Genomic DNA, 15503 nt, shown 5'->3' on the forward strand with positions numbered 1-15503 from the left:
TCCCACACCCAAGATGTTATTGATAATGTTACCCGAGAATTCCCTGCTGTTAACACCATTACTCATGATAAAGCTCAAGCTCCAGCTTACCCCCTTGTGTTGACAATTATGCCTCAGCCCATTGCAACTACACTGCTACCATATCCACTGCTAAACCTGCTAAGCCTTCTGCCAAGACCAAAGAAGAAGAAGTTTGCTTTTGATGGTCTTAGCAAATCTGCCCTAATCGCCCTGTTAAAATAGCAATGGAAGGATGAAGAAGAAGCTGCAAATGCTAACTCAGAAGAAGAAGAAGATGGCCAAGAATTAGGGGCATCCTCAGAAGCCACTGTTGCTAATACTAATCCTTATTACCACTACAATTAGGAATTATTTGGCCATGATGAAGCCTCCACACTAGAATTAGGAGAGAATTAACATTGTCAGCACAAGTAGACAAAACTGCTAATATAATTCTCCTGCTAAGACTGCACTAATTCCCTGGTAAGGCTTCAGATTCCTTGCTAAAGTTACTAAAACTGTTTTGATTCCCTGCTAGGAGTATGACTCTTATTCTAGCTTCTCCCCACGAGTAGGGATGGCAAATATAACTCGACCCGCAGGTACCCAACTCGACCCGACCCGTTAAACAATAGGGTCGGGTTTGGATTATAAAAATCAAACCCAAAGTAGGTTCGGGTCGGTCCAGGTTTTATGCATACCCGACCCATATAAATATATAATATTAAAAAAAGAAAAAAAACCCTAGTATAAATATTCCATTTCCTTTTAGATATCATTTTCTAAACCTAATCCTCACTTCTCAGCCGCCCTCTCTCTTTCTCTCAAGCTCTCATCGTTGGCCATTCTTTATCGCCCTCAAACGCTCCCCTCACGATCATGGCCTCACTCAGCCTCACGGCCCCACGGCCGCGTTCAGCCTCAAGCTCCCCTCATGGACTCCTTCAGCCCCACGGCCTCACTCTACCTCGCCTCCCCTTTCCTCCCTCACTCTCACTCTCATTTTCTCTCAGCCACCCCTCACCTAGTCACCCTCACTCTCATTCACTCACGGAGGAGCACGGATCTCGTGGTGGTTGCTATTTGTCACAGAGGAGCACGAGATTATTAGATTGGAGCACAAGATTGTTAAATCTGAGCATAGGATTGTTAGATCGAAGGACGAGATTGTGTTTCTGTTTGTGATTTGTGTTTTTATTTTTTTATGAGTGAAAAAAAAAAATTTGATTTGCGTTTATGTTTATGTTTGGACTTGTGATGTGTGTGTGTGTGTGTGTGTGTTTTTTTTTTTTTTTAATTAGTGAAAAATCTTTATTAACAAAGAAGAGCCAAAAATACAAGCTGATTTGTGTTTGTGTTTGTGTTTATGTTTGGGTTTGTGATTTGTGTTTCTATTTCTGTGGTTGTGGTTGTGATTTCTGGATGTAAAATCGATATATATATATAAATATATATATATATATATATTTTTTTTTTAAAGATTGGGTCGGATTGGGTCACAACTTTAGATTAGGCCCAGAAGTGGCTAGACAATACCCATGGGGCCTGTGGGGTCCAACGGGGTGGGTTTGGGGTTAAAAAAAACTTGTTTATTAAACGGGCTAGGTTCGGGTAACGGAGGAGGACCCATGGGTTAGGTTCGGGTATCAAAAAACCCGCCCTGAACTCGACCTGTTGCCATTCCTACCCACGAGGAATGATTCCCTCCAGGCAGCACATGCTGATAATTTTGCTGACCTACGATGAATAGTAAAAAAGTCGATTTTACTGTTTTCTATTCACTGTTTAAATAGTGTTTTATTTTGCCTATAAAAGGGGGATGTCCATTTCAGATAGGGCACCACAAAATTTTGCTAGTTTCAAGTCCCATTTAGTTCCCAGACTGCTTAGCTTGTAACCTTTTCCCTTTCCAGTTCAAAGCCTTGTAACTACTATTATCTCCTGTAAGTGTTTTAATCTATTATCTAAACTATATTTTGTTATGATATCAACAACTTATTTTTAAAGCTTTCTTATCTTCAACATTTTACTTTAAGTATTTTAATTTAATAAATATTGTGCACTTCCACCCCCTTATATATATATATATATATTAGGTTTTAAATTGGATTTTAATTATTGTCTAATTTTGTGCCATATGTACTATTTAAGTTTTTAAAAATTTTGTTCTAGGTGAGTTAATGAGGTGTATAAGATGAAGGGTCTAATATAAATAAATCAGCAAAAACTCAATAAACAAAAAAGGAAAAAAAAAAAAAAAAGAAAAGAGTAAACTCATGTGTATATCCAAAATAAATAAAAATAAAAAATAAAAGAGAGAGAGAGAGAGAGTATAATTTGAACCCATATATGTATGTAATTGTAATTTTTTTTAATTGTATCATGCATATGCACAAGTTATACGTTAGTAAATTAATAATAAATAACTCTTACTTAATAATAGATAACTCTAACCGAGACTTTTAAGTGTTTCAATAGAACCATCTTATCCTTTATTTTTGTAAGAGTTTGTAACTATTGGTATATGGCCAAGAATTTGCTACATACAATGTTGCAGCATTTGCTGCATACTGGTAAATGTGTCAAACAATTATAGTGACACTTGTCAAGTGACCAATTTAATGGTAACGTCTGCTAATCTCTAATGTTAACATTTCTCTCATGCTTTCTCTCTCTCATGACAAATCCCTTTCTCTCTCTTCAAAACCCCAACACCACCCTCTCTCTCTCTCTCTCTCTCTCTCTCTCTCAAATAATTGTACACACATGCTTAGATTTACATACATACAAACAAATCACAGCCAATAAAACCAAATCAAAACCCATTTGTTTTAGCCTACCCAAAACCCACAAATGGACCAACAATCAACCCCTCAAATATTCCATTTTTCAAATCCTTAAACAAAATACCAAATTCTCAAACCCATAACCAACCAAACAAATATAGAAAGGAAGGAGTTTTCAACCATACATAGAAAAATAGACTGAACATAACAATAGAGAAAGATAAGAAGACCACCACCGGTGGTTGGTAAGCTCTTAAGGGTTTGGCCATGGAGGTTTGTGGTAGAGTTATGGAGCTTCGGTTTAGAGAAGGTTTGAGAGAAGAGGAAGGTTAGAGAGCGAGTTTGATCTAAAGAGAGGTAGAGAGACTTGAGAGACCAAGAGAGCTTAGGGTTTCAACTATAGAGGATTCTAGTATTAGGTAGAATCTTATGAAATATGACCATTTTCTCCATTCATCGAGGTTAATCATTATAAATAATCAATTATTTGTGAAGAGAGAGAGAGAGAGAGAGAGAGAGAGAGAGAGAGAAATTTGTATTTTGATTTTGTTTTGGGGCTAGGTATTCGAAAGTGAGAAGAACAAAGGAGGAGAAGGAAGGGAGAGAGAGAGAAAGGGGAATGGTTGAGAAGTAATAATAATTTGACACGTAACCCAGTATGCAGTAAGTCCTGCAACATTGTATGTAGTAATGTAGCAAATTCTTACCCAAATATATAAGTATTAAACTAGCCTCTAAGCACATGCTCACGTGCGTACTCAGAGGCTCTTTTATTTTTTGAGTAAAATTTAATAATTTGCATCAATTATAATTTTAATATTTGTTACAAATGCATAACACTCATCTTACCTCTAGGTTTTTTCATGATTGGAAAATATAGTAATCCCAAATTATAATTGATGTAAATTATTAAATTTTACCCAAAAAAATAGTAACTTTTTAACATGGGTTTTAAAAAAGAAAAAAAGTAAAAATTTTGGCCAATTAAAAAAATAAAGAAAGAGAAAAGTTTAAACGTGAAGTTTGGTTCTGAATAAGTGGGTTAGTGAGAGAGTAATCCTATTTTGTAGACAATATTTTAGTGGAAGTTAAAGATGTATTTTTACTTTGTTGTTCTTTAGTTTTGTCTATACTTAAACTTAAGGAAATAAGGGTATTTTGGACCAAAAAAAAATCCGGTTCAAACATGGGAAGCTCCTCAAATAGTAGTATAGATAAAAAGAAGGGCTAATTACAATTTACCCACTTGTGGTTTGGCCGAAATTTAAGTTGCTTACTCGTGGTTTGAAATTTGACACTTTACCCACTTGAGGTTAGTTTAGTTAGGGTTCTATAACTCACTTCTGTTAAAAATGAGGCTAAATATGTAATTTTGCTCCCATTTTATGTCTCTTTCCTCCCAAAACATAAAAAAAAATTTTAAAAAAAACAAAAAAAAAACCATAAAAGAATGATGATGTCGGAAATCATTAATAAGTCACATAGTCCTCACATGCTCAAGACAACACTTGCACAACACAGAACAAGAAAACCTTAGAAGAGTACTGGTGTGGTACCGCCAAAGACCCTCCGAAGGTTAAGTTAGAAAACTTCTCACAACTCTAGAGTGCCGGAGTTGGGGTCAATTATCCGTACCTTGTTTTCTGAGGGCATTGAGCTTTTATAGTAGTATAAAATTGACTCTGTTTCTTGGGTCGAAAGATCTTTCCTTATGGAAAAAGATCTTAATAAAAGTACCTTCTTTACGAGATTTTTTCCATATAGGGGTTTCTTGACCAAAGTCAAATGTAAAGTGCAAGATATTTCCATTTAGGATTCCTTGGAGTTCACTTAAGCCCCATAGGTGCCACGTGGCCTTGACATCAGTCGCCCTCATGTCCATACACCAAGGATTCCATCTGTATAGGACTACCTGTCATGCATTCTTTCTGTCCAGAACCTCAATCCGTCGTTTTACATAATTAGTGCCGTCAGGCTTATGTATCTGTCATGCTTTGATTTTTATCCCCTTCAGCTGCCCCTTCACTCCATGGGTCCGTCACTTTCCTTTCCGGACGGACCTGTGGAGTAACAGTCTAACTCATCTTTTGAGGAACGTACTTTGATTGACAAACTAGACTAGGGCCATAAATGTCGTAGGGGCACGTGGCATGTTTTTAGTGGTTAATCACTCAGATCGAAGCATCCTTTCATCTTCTGTGTCGTTCCCTCTATATTTACACACGGTCCTTTACCTTTCATTTTTACTTTCCTTAATGAAATTACAACTAGAGTCCTATCGTCAACCTTATTAAATTGGCAAACCGTCTACTTCGTGCGATCGTCAGCCACTCCTTGTTGCTTTCTCTTACTGGCAAGTATTTTTACCTTATGTTGAATTTCTTTGCTACTTATTTAAACTTTTGCACACCTATCGTCTATGTAGACCGTCAGAGTCGTAGGGTTTATCCGTCACGTGTAGGTGATAGATATCTAGTGCGTCGAGTGAACAATCGTGTGTCCACAAGGTAGCGGGCTACGATGAGGTGTTTCCGTCAGGTCTTGATGACCTCGGCACCTCAAGTCATGAAAGGGAACCATCGGCGACCTCTCCTTCCATAGGAGATGAGGACATGAACATGATGGTTTGGAGGGAGACTCAAACGGTGATGATGTAGATATTGGTGAACCCCCTATTCAGTCCACTGTAGGCCCTGATGGATTTAGGAAGTTCATTATGCTACCGTTGTGGACAATAAATGACTTCATCTCCTCCGTTAAACAAACACACTTCAACACGCTTAGGGAGGAGTACCAAATATCCGTCAACATCCCAATGCGTCTACCTTTTAAGCGTGAAAAGTGCTACTACAAGGGTGTAGAAGACGTCAGAGTGTATGAGCAGCACCTGAAAGCAGGACTTAGGTTCCCCTTAAGTGCTCTTCGCGTCATTTGCTATAGTACCTTGGACTGGGCATCACCCAAATCTCTCTAAACACTTGAAGAGTCTTCCTAGGTGCGGAAGTCCTGTACGAGGTCATATTTGATGGGGCATGTAGGATGACGGTGGAAGAGTTCTTCCATTGCTATAGTCCATCCGAGATTACTCAATCAAAAGGTATGTACAGTTTCGTGCCGAGGAGTTCGTTGCTCAGGCTGGTGTGCGACACCCCAGACTCCAATAGAAACTAAAAGAGTCATTATTTCTTTATTCAAGGGGATAATTGGACTCGTCACCCAGGTGACGAAGAGTACATGCTAGTAGACAAAACCTAGGGTATCATGCCCCCATTTGGTATGTGTCCATCTATATTAGGCTTTTTTTTCCCTAGTGTTTATTTGATATTCTAACCGTTTCTTTTTGCAACTAGGGACTGTCCTTAAGCCACTCTTGAAGAATGGAGCTTTTTGGAGAGGATCTTCACAACCACTAAGTTGTTGAAGAGGTCGTGGTCGAAATTGGTAACTTTGGATACCCTCCACTGGTACTGTGATGGTCCTGAACCAACCGAGGCTACCCGTCGCTATGACGAACGAGTACGCACACGTGAGTCCGTTACCTCATACTTTTTTGCTTTTTGGTAAATTACCTAACTCTTTTCACCCGTCCAACTTTATGCAGAAATGAAGGAAAGCAAGAGAAGGGCCTTCATAAAGCAGCAAGCTACTGCGAAGAAAAAACAGGAGGGAAGTTTGCCTCCTAAAGCTGGGGGTTAAGCTAACCCGTCCACAAAGAGAAAATCATCGGTGAAGACGGACTGTCCTCCAAAAAAGCCCAAAGTTACACCAGAGTCAGCCATCGGGTTAAGGGCTGAGACAAAGAAGACGGCTACTCTGCCTGCCCAAGGGAGGGGCAAGGGACTTATGACGGGTCATGTTCCCATCACTGAAAAACCACCCATCCTCCTCCGCGAGGATTCCCAATATGTGCTTGAGCATCTTTCGTCCATCATTACAACCGACGATTATAAGGACTTAAGCAACCACGCAAATTGAAGCTATGGGCGAGACGTGTTTTTTTAGCATTGTGCAGGTAATTGTGTCCATCTTCCTTCTCTTTCTTTCAAATTGCCTTGTTATATTCTAACCCTCTTTTGTTTCCAAGCGATGCTAATGATGAAAGGTTAAAAGTCCGTTGTCTATCCCACAAGACGACACTAGACCATGTCAGGGCAAAGGCACAGGCGATAGAGGTAGAGCTAGGTGAGTTGAAAGCCTGGAAGACGGTCCAGGAAAAGAAACTGGCCTTGTCGGAGCAAGTTCGAGGTGAGCTAAAGAAGCTGACGGAGGTCCCTGAGGATAAAGAAAAAGAGATTAAAAATGTCAAGGATCAGCTCTGTTAGGCTAAGGAAGACGCGATATAGGAGTATTGCAACTTCGACGCCCTCCTGGAGGAGCTTAGTGGCTCCTTTGCAGACCACTTTGACAATTGCTTCTGTTAAGTCAAAGCTTCTTTCCTAGACCTAGACCTATCCCATGTTTCCATTGATGCCTAGGCCCAAACTCTAGCCCAGCCCATCCATTCCGAGAGCATTAATGAATTATTTGCTGATGATGCCCTTGTTGATAACCCTCATGGTGACGAAGAGACTGCTCTTTTTGAAGGCCAAGTCGAAGCTGAAGGAACGGAGGCCTATCCAGTTGATGGGGACCAGATGGTTGAAGAGAGGCATAAAGAAACCCCTGTTATTCAGCAGTAGTTTTCATTGTTACCTCTTTACTTTGTGTATTATCACTTTTTGTTTATGTGGGAAAACAGTTTTTATTTATTCCATCACCCTTGTTTTTAGGTGTTTGTAAACAATTTGCCTTTCACAAGCTATTTACTTATTGCTCCTTGTTTCATGGGATGGAGTCCTTAGTTGGATCTGTCCATTTTGTTGATCAATTCTTGAATCTTTCCTTGGGGTGCCTTCGTATACTTAGTGACAGTTTTGGTCGCAATTGAGATGAGCTCGTCCACGTGTGGATCTAGTATGAACCCGTCCATGTTTGAACTCGTTTACTTAACAATTTTTGGCCCACCCTTTGAGATGAACCCGTCCTAGTATGGAATTGACAAATATAAGTGATCTATTTAGAGTGAATTTGTTCTCTTTGTTGACTTGATTGATGTAAGTCAACCTTCCAAGATGGACCCGTCTAGGTTGGACCCATCTACCTTGTGGGCTTTAATAATCTCAAATCACCCCTTTGGGTGAACCTGTCCATTTTGGACTCAATCCTTTTTGGGATAAGCTCGTCCATTCTGGACTTAAAAATTTCAAATCATCCCTTGTGGGATGAGCCCGTCTATTTTGGACTCAACAATTTCAAATCATCCCTTGTAGGATGAGCTCGTATATTTTGGACTCAATATTTTCGATCATCCCTTTTAGGATGGGCCCGTCCACGTTGGACTTCATAATTTCAAATCATCTCTTGTGGGATGAGCCCGTCTATTTTGGACTCAATATTTTCAATCATCCCTTTTGGGATGAGCTCGTCTACTTTGGGCTTAATAATTTCAAATCAGCCCTTGTAGGATGAACCCGTCCATTGTGTGGACTTAAACAACTTCTGATCATCCCTTGTTGGATGAGCCCGTCCATTGTGTGGACTTAATATTTTCAAATCACCCCTTTGGGATGAACCTTCAGTGTATGGATTTAAAATTTCAAATCATCCCTACTTTGGACTTTATAATGAATATGTAGACACATAGATAGCATACACATGACATTTCTTAATAACCCCTCTTATTGTGGTAAACATGCGTGTAAAAATTGTTCTTAAAAAGCCTGCCCTTCGAGCTTAAAAGAAATTGTAGATAGTAAAAATTTAACTAGAAAGCAATAAACTAGAAATGAGGAGTATTATTATTGTCCATGTTTTTGCCTACTGGTAGTACTTCTTTAGGTGCTCTGTGTTCCATGGGTGGTGCAAACTTTGTTCGTCTAGTTTTTCCAGGTGGTAAGTTCCCTTCCTGTACCACGAGGTGATTCTGTATGATCCTTTCCAATTTGGTCCTAGCTTCCCTTAGGAGGCATCTTTTGTGGCGCCTATCACCCTTCTTAAGACCAAATCTCCAATCTGGAAGTCCCGGTGTTTGACTCTGGAGTTATAGAGGTCCTGGTACCGTGCTAGCCTTTGCTCGGCCGTTACTCTAACCTCGTCTAACAGATCCAGCTTCAAGCGCATAGCTTCGTCATTCCTACCTCCATCATGATTTCCCACTTTGTAGCTTGTAAGTCCTACTTCAGTCGGGATGACTTCCTCGCTACCATACGCAAGTTAAAATGGTGTCTCTCTTGTAGGTGTCCTAGCTATTGTCCTGTACGCCCATAAGATGCTTGGCAATTCTTCCAGCCATATACTCTTCTCCCCCTTGAGCTGAGTCTTGATGATTTTAAGCAAAGAAGATCAGTTCGTAATCTCAACTTGCCCATTGGCTTGGGGGTGGGCGGGTGACAAGTAATGATTCTTGATCCCTAGGTACGAGCTGAAGTCTTTGAAGGTGTCGTTGTTAAACTGCTTTCCATTGTTTGAGACCAACACTTTGGGTATACCGTACCTGCAGACGATGTTCTTCCATACGAAGCTTCATGCATTTTCTCTATGATCATGGCTAGTGCTTCGGCTTCCACTCACTTGGTGAAGCAGTCTATACCAACCACCAGGAATTTCAACTATCGAATTGCTCTTAGGAATGGACCCATGATGTCCAACCCCCATTATGCAAAAGGCCATGAGGCCGTTAATGGAGTGAGTTCTTCCACTAGCTGCCGGATGAGGTTGGCAAACCTCTAGCACTTGTCACACGCTTTAACATATGCAGTGGCATCCTTCTGCATGGTAGGCCAATAGTATCCTACCCGGATGAGTTTGTGCACCAACGATTCTGACCTAAAATGGTTCCCACAGACTCCTTCATGGACTTCTTGCATTACATAGTCTACTTCTTCGGGCATGAGACACTTCAGATACGGTCGGGAGAAGCCCCTTTTGTATAGAACGTCTTTAATTAGAACGAAGCGTGCTGCTTGAACCTTCAACTTCCTTGCAACTTCCTTTTCGTTAAGCAACATGCCATCCTTCAGGTAAGAGATTATTTGCGTCATCCAATAGTTCATGGAACCTATTTCCTATACACTGCTGTTGTCTATTAAATGTGAGACTTGAACCAAGGATAGTACCTAACTGGGGATGAGTATGTGCTCTGCTGAGGTAGCTTTAGCAAGTTGGTTAGTGTGCTCGTTCTCCTCCCTTGTTATCTAAACAAACTTCACTTGGAGGTTGTTAACTCGATCCTTCATTTGCTTAAGGTACTTCTTCATCCGTTCGTTCTTGTATTCATAGTTGCCATTAACCTGGTTGGTTACTACATGGGAATTGCAATAGACGACCATATTTTCAGCTCCTGTCGCCTTGGCAAGATCTAGCCTTGCTATCAGAGTTTCATACTTTACCTCGTTATTACTTGTAGGGAAATCGAGACAGATCATGCACTCGACCATATCCCCTTCCGAGCTTTGGAGTACCACACTGGCTCTACCTACTTGCTAGGTGGAAGATCTATTCATGTGGATGCTCCATTGGGGGCTCTCTTTTGCCCCCTAGTCCTCCGCCAGAGTGAATTCTACGATGAAGTAAGCAATAACTTGTCCCTTTATAGCCGTATGTGATTGGTATTGTATGTCGAATTCGCTCAACTTAACTGCCCACAGCACCATCCGTCCAGTGGCTTCAAGGCTGCTCATTGCTTTTCGAAGAGGCTTGTCTGTTAGGAAAATCACAGTATGTGCCTGGAAGTATGGCTTGAGCTTCTGGGCCGTAGTTACTAATGCGAAAGCGAGCTTCTCCACTGGAGGGGTATCTCTCTTCCACTCCTCGGAACGCTTAGCTTATGAAATATACTAGTTTTTGCACCCCGTTCTCTTCTCTGACTAAGGCCGCGCTGACAGTGGTAGGGGAGACGGCTAGATATAGGAACAATGCTTCCCCTGGCTTTGACAGACTTAGTAACGATAGGGAAGAAAGATATGTCTTCAGGTCTTCAAAAACTTGTTGACACTTAGTCGTCCATTCAAATGACTTCTTTAATGTACAAAAGAAAGGCAGGTACTTATTCATTGCTCTTAAGATAAACCTGTTTAGGGTAGCTACCTTACCGTTTAGGGTAACTCCATTATGGCTTGAATCTTATCCGGGTTGACCTCAATACCCCTTTAGGATACCATGAACCCTAGGAATTTTCCTGTCATCACCCCAAACGCACACTTGCTTGGGTTCAGTTTCATGTTATAAGATCGAAGGTGTCAAAGGTCTCTTGGAGGTCGTTCAAGTGGTTGTCCTCCCGTATACGCTTTACCAACATGTCATCCACGTAAACTTCTACATTCCTCCCAATTTAATGTGCGAACATTTTGTTCATCAGCCTTGATACGTAGCGCCTGCATTCTTAAGCCCTAACGGCATCACTTTGTAACAGAAGGAGCCTTGGCTGGTGGCAAATGAAGTCTTCTCTTGGTCGGATTCATCCAGTTTGATCTAGTTGTAACCAGAGAACACATCCATGAAACTTAGTAGCTGGTGTCTTGCTGTTGAGTCCACCAAGATGTCAATCCTCGGGAGAGGATAGCTGTTCTTGGGGTAGGCCCTGTTTAGGTCTGTGAAGTCCACACACATCCTCCATTTTCCATTGGCTTTCTTGACAATCACCACGTTGGCCAACCAGTCTGGGTAATACACTTCTCATATGAAGTTTGCTTTCTATAATTTGCAAACCTCTTCTACTATGGCCCTATCGCGCTTCTGTATGAACACATGTTTTTTCTAGCGTATGGGAGAGAAAGAGGGCGACACGTTTAACTTGTGAACTATGATGGATGGATCAATTCCAGGCATGTCCTCATGGCTTCAGGCGAACACGTCCTGGTTTTCCCTTAGAAATGTCGTCAGTGCTTGCTTAACCGGCAGGCTAGCCAGAGTGCCGATTCTGGTAATCCGTTCAGGCTTAGAGTCGTTAAGGAGAACTTCTTCCAATCCTTCCACTGGTTTTGCCACCATCCGCTACTCCTCCATACACATTGTCTGCAAATGATCGTTTATTTCCAGCATAGCATTTGCGCGCCGTTACTTGGTCTCCTTGTGCCTCTCCTACTCCATACTCCGTTGGAAACTTAATCATCAAATGGTAAGTTGAAGTTACGACCTTCTATAAATTTAAAGTAAGACGACCCAATATGGCATTGTAAGCGGATGAACAGTCTACAACCAAGAACGTGACATCCCTGGTAATCTACTGCGGGTAATCTTCAACTGTTACGAACAAAGTGACTGCTCCTAGGAGGTGTACCCTTGTTCCTCTGAATTCGACAAGTGGCGCGTTAACAGGAATCAACCGTTCCCTATCAATCCTCATCTACTAGAATGCTGGGTAGTATAGGATGTCGGCAGAGCTCCCATTATACACAAGGACTCGGTGGGTGTTGTAGTCCTCTATCCGAATGCTAACCACAAGGCATCGTCATATGGGTGGTGGAGACGCCTGACATCTTCCTCTGTAAACTCAATGATAGGGTTGTCGATCTATGCCATCTTCGGGTCAAATCCCGTTAACTGGACGTTTTGAACCATCCGTACGTAGATTTTGCATGCCTTCTTAGACGAGCCAGATGTCGTGGTTCCCCCTACATCCTTATGTCTTCGGATGCTCATTTTCTCTCCGGGCAAGTGGTTCTTGGGGCTAATCCGTCATTTCCTTACCGATGAACCTTTGCAACTTCCCTTGCCTAATAAGAGCTTCTATCTGTTGCTTTAAGTCATAGCAGTCAGATATGTCATAACCGTGGTCACGATGGAAACAGCAGTACTTGTCTCTGGACCTCTTGCTAGGGTCTCCCTTCAGTTTGTCAGGGAACATCAGGGCTCTTTCATCCTTAATCTACATTAGGACTTGATCAATCGGGGTGTTTAGCAGGGTAAAGCTTGCGAACCTTCCGGTGGGAGGCTTAGAGCACCTATCTTCCCTTCTATCTCCTGTCCTCGCTATCTTTCATCCCCTGTCCTGTTGTGGTTCCTCCTATCTTTCTCTCTTCTTAGGCTTCTCTTCACGAGCCAGTAGTGCATCTTCTGCGTTCATGTACTTAGTAGCCCTGTAGAGTACATCTGACATAATTTTTGGGTCATTTTTGTATAAGGAAAACAGAAACTGACTCTTTCATAGACCATTCGTAAATGCGGCCACAAGTATCTTGTCGTCAGCTTCATCGATTAAGAGTGCCTCCTTATTAAAGCAGGCTATGTACGACCTCAGCGTCTCATCCTCCTGTTGCTTAATGCTCATCAGGCATGCAGTAGATTTCTTATACTTGTGCCTCTCAGTAAAGTGTGAGGCAAACTGGGCACTTAACTTCTTAAAGGTACCAATGGAATTAGGCGTTAACTTACTGAACCAAACCCTTTCGAGGCCCTTCAGCGTAGTAAGGAAGGCCCTGCACACGATCTCATCTACCACTCCTTGTAGGTGCATCAATGTCTTGAAAGACTCCAAGGGATCCAATGGATCCTTAGATTCGTCGTAGCTCTCCACCTGAGGCATATGAAACTTCAATGGAAGGGGGAATGAAGTGACAGATACAATGAATGGTGAATCAATTCTATGGACCAAGTCATCGAGGTCACTAAATACCCATCCTCTGAGGGCGTTCATCATGAAATCCATCCGTTCCTTCATCATCTGCATCTCCACGACCATATGATGTGGAACCGTATTTACGAGATGGATAGCTTGTGTCCTGTTGCACTGGTTTGCTTGGGGCATTGCTACCTTTTGGCCCCTCGTGGTTCCTTCTTTCAGCGTTGGTGCTTTCTTGATCCTCTTCCTAAGTATTAAGTCTCGCATTCTTCTGGCGCAGTTGCTCTTCTAGATCATGGTTTTGCTTGGTAAGGCGTTCTACGGCAGCGGCAAGAATCTAAACTTGTCTCTTGAGTGTGGTGGTGCGTGGTTCGTCTCCTTGAACATTGTTGGTGGTCGCCATTGAGCAAGTAAACACCATGCAACTCTTTGTCTAGGAAGCGATGGTATGGCTTGCAAGTTGTGCTTGTTCTTTCCCACAGACGACGCCAACTGATGATGTCGAAAATTGTCAATAAGTCACACAGTCCTTAAGTGTTCAAGACAACACCTGCACAACACAGAACAAGAAGACCTTAGGAGAGTACCGGTGTGGTACTGGCCAAAGACCCTCTAATGGTTAAGTTAGAAAACTTTTCACAACTTTAGAGTGTCAAAATTGGGGTCAATTATGCGTACCTTATTTTCTGAGGGTATTAAGCTTTTATAGTAGTGTAAAACCGACTCTGTTTCTTAAGCCGAAAGATTTTTTCTTATGGAAAAAGATCCTAATAAATGTACCTTCTTTACAGGATTCTTTTCATATAGGGGTTCCTTGACCAAAGTCAAACGTAGAGTGCAAGATATTTCCATTTAGGATTCCTTGGAGTTCACTTCAGCCTCATGGGTGCCACGTGGCCTTGACATCAGTCGCCCTCGTGTCCATACACCAAGGTTTCTGTCCGTATATGATTACCCATCATGCATTCTTTCCGTCCAGAACCTCGATCTGTCGTCTTACATAATTTAGTGCCGCCAGGCTCATGTATGCTTTGATTTTTATCCCCTTCAAAGAACAAGGGAAAACAAGATCAAAAGGTGAGGGTTTTATAAAAATTAAGAAGAAACATTAGCCACATTTTCAATATTTTCCTAACCCTTTCTTTCTTTGATTGCCTATTTGTAAAAACGGACAAGAAGGACATGATTAATCATTACAACCTCAACCAGGAGGATTTCTTGATCAATCCCTCTCCTTGTGTTGTGTTATACTTGCTATAGATTTGAACATGGTGCTACATTTCTGACTTCTGCTACCTTTTTGGAACCTCTTTTTTTTTTTGGCAGACACGCACTCGTACAATTAGGCCTGCCAACTTGCAAATGGGGAGTTTAAAGGTTTTATTTCTTTAGGGAGCAATCCTCGAACTAAGCCAGGTTGGACAGTGAGAGTGCAAGGAAAGGTTGCCTTGTTATAATTGGTAAGTTGGTGTTTAAGATGGACAAACTATTACACGTTTATGGGTACAAATACTATCTAGAACTCTCTGGTTCAGGACCTGTATCTTATTAATGTTTTTTTCAAATTTATAGCAAGTATAACACAACACAAGGAGAGGGATTGATCAAGAAATCTCCTAGTTGAGGTTGTAATGAAAAATGAGACTAATGTTTGTTCATAATGTTTACAAAACCCTCACTTTTTGATATGATTTTCCCTTGTTCATTTATGATTTTAATGTTATGGGAGGAGAGAGACATAAAATAGAAGCAAAACTACGTATTTAGGCCCATTTTTAACAGAAGTGGGTTACAGAACCCTAACTAAGGGTCCGTTTGGATACAGCTGAAAACTGAAAACTGAAACTGAAAACTGAAAAATACTGTAGCAAAATAATTTTTAAATGTGTAAATAGGATCATGGGGCCCATTTTTAATATTTTTTTCTGAATAAAGTGATTGTGGGTCCTATAAACAGTGTTCAAACAGTGTATGAACAGTAAAATTTGTCTCTGCACAGTAAAATTTGTCTCCCGCACAGTGCATGAACAGTACTTTTACTGTTCATTCACTGAAAAAAAAAAAAAAAAAAAATTCTTAAACGCACTCTAAGTTAACCTCAGATGGATAAAGTGTTAAAT

This window comes from Quercus lobata, chromosome 2, assembly GCF_001633185.2.
Source record: "Quercus lobata isolate SW786 chromosome 2, ValleyOak3.0 Primary Assembly, whole genome shotgun sequence".
In the NCBI taxonomy this organism is placed as follows: Eukaryota; Viridiplantae; Streptophyta; class Magnoliopsida; order Fagales; family Fagaceae; genus Quercus; species Quercus lobata.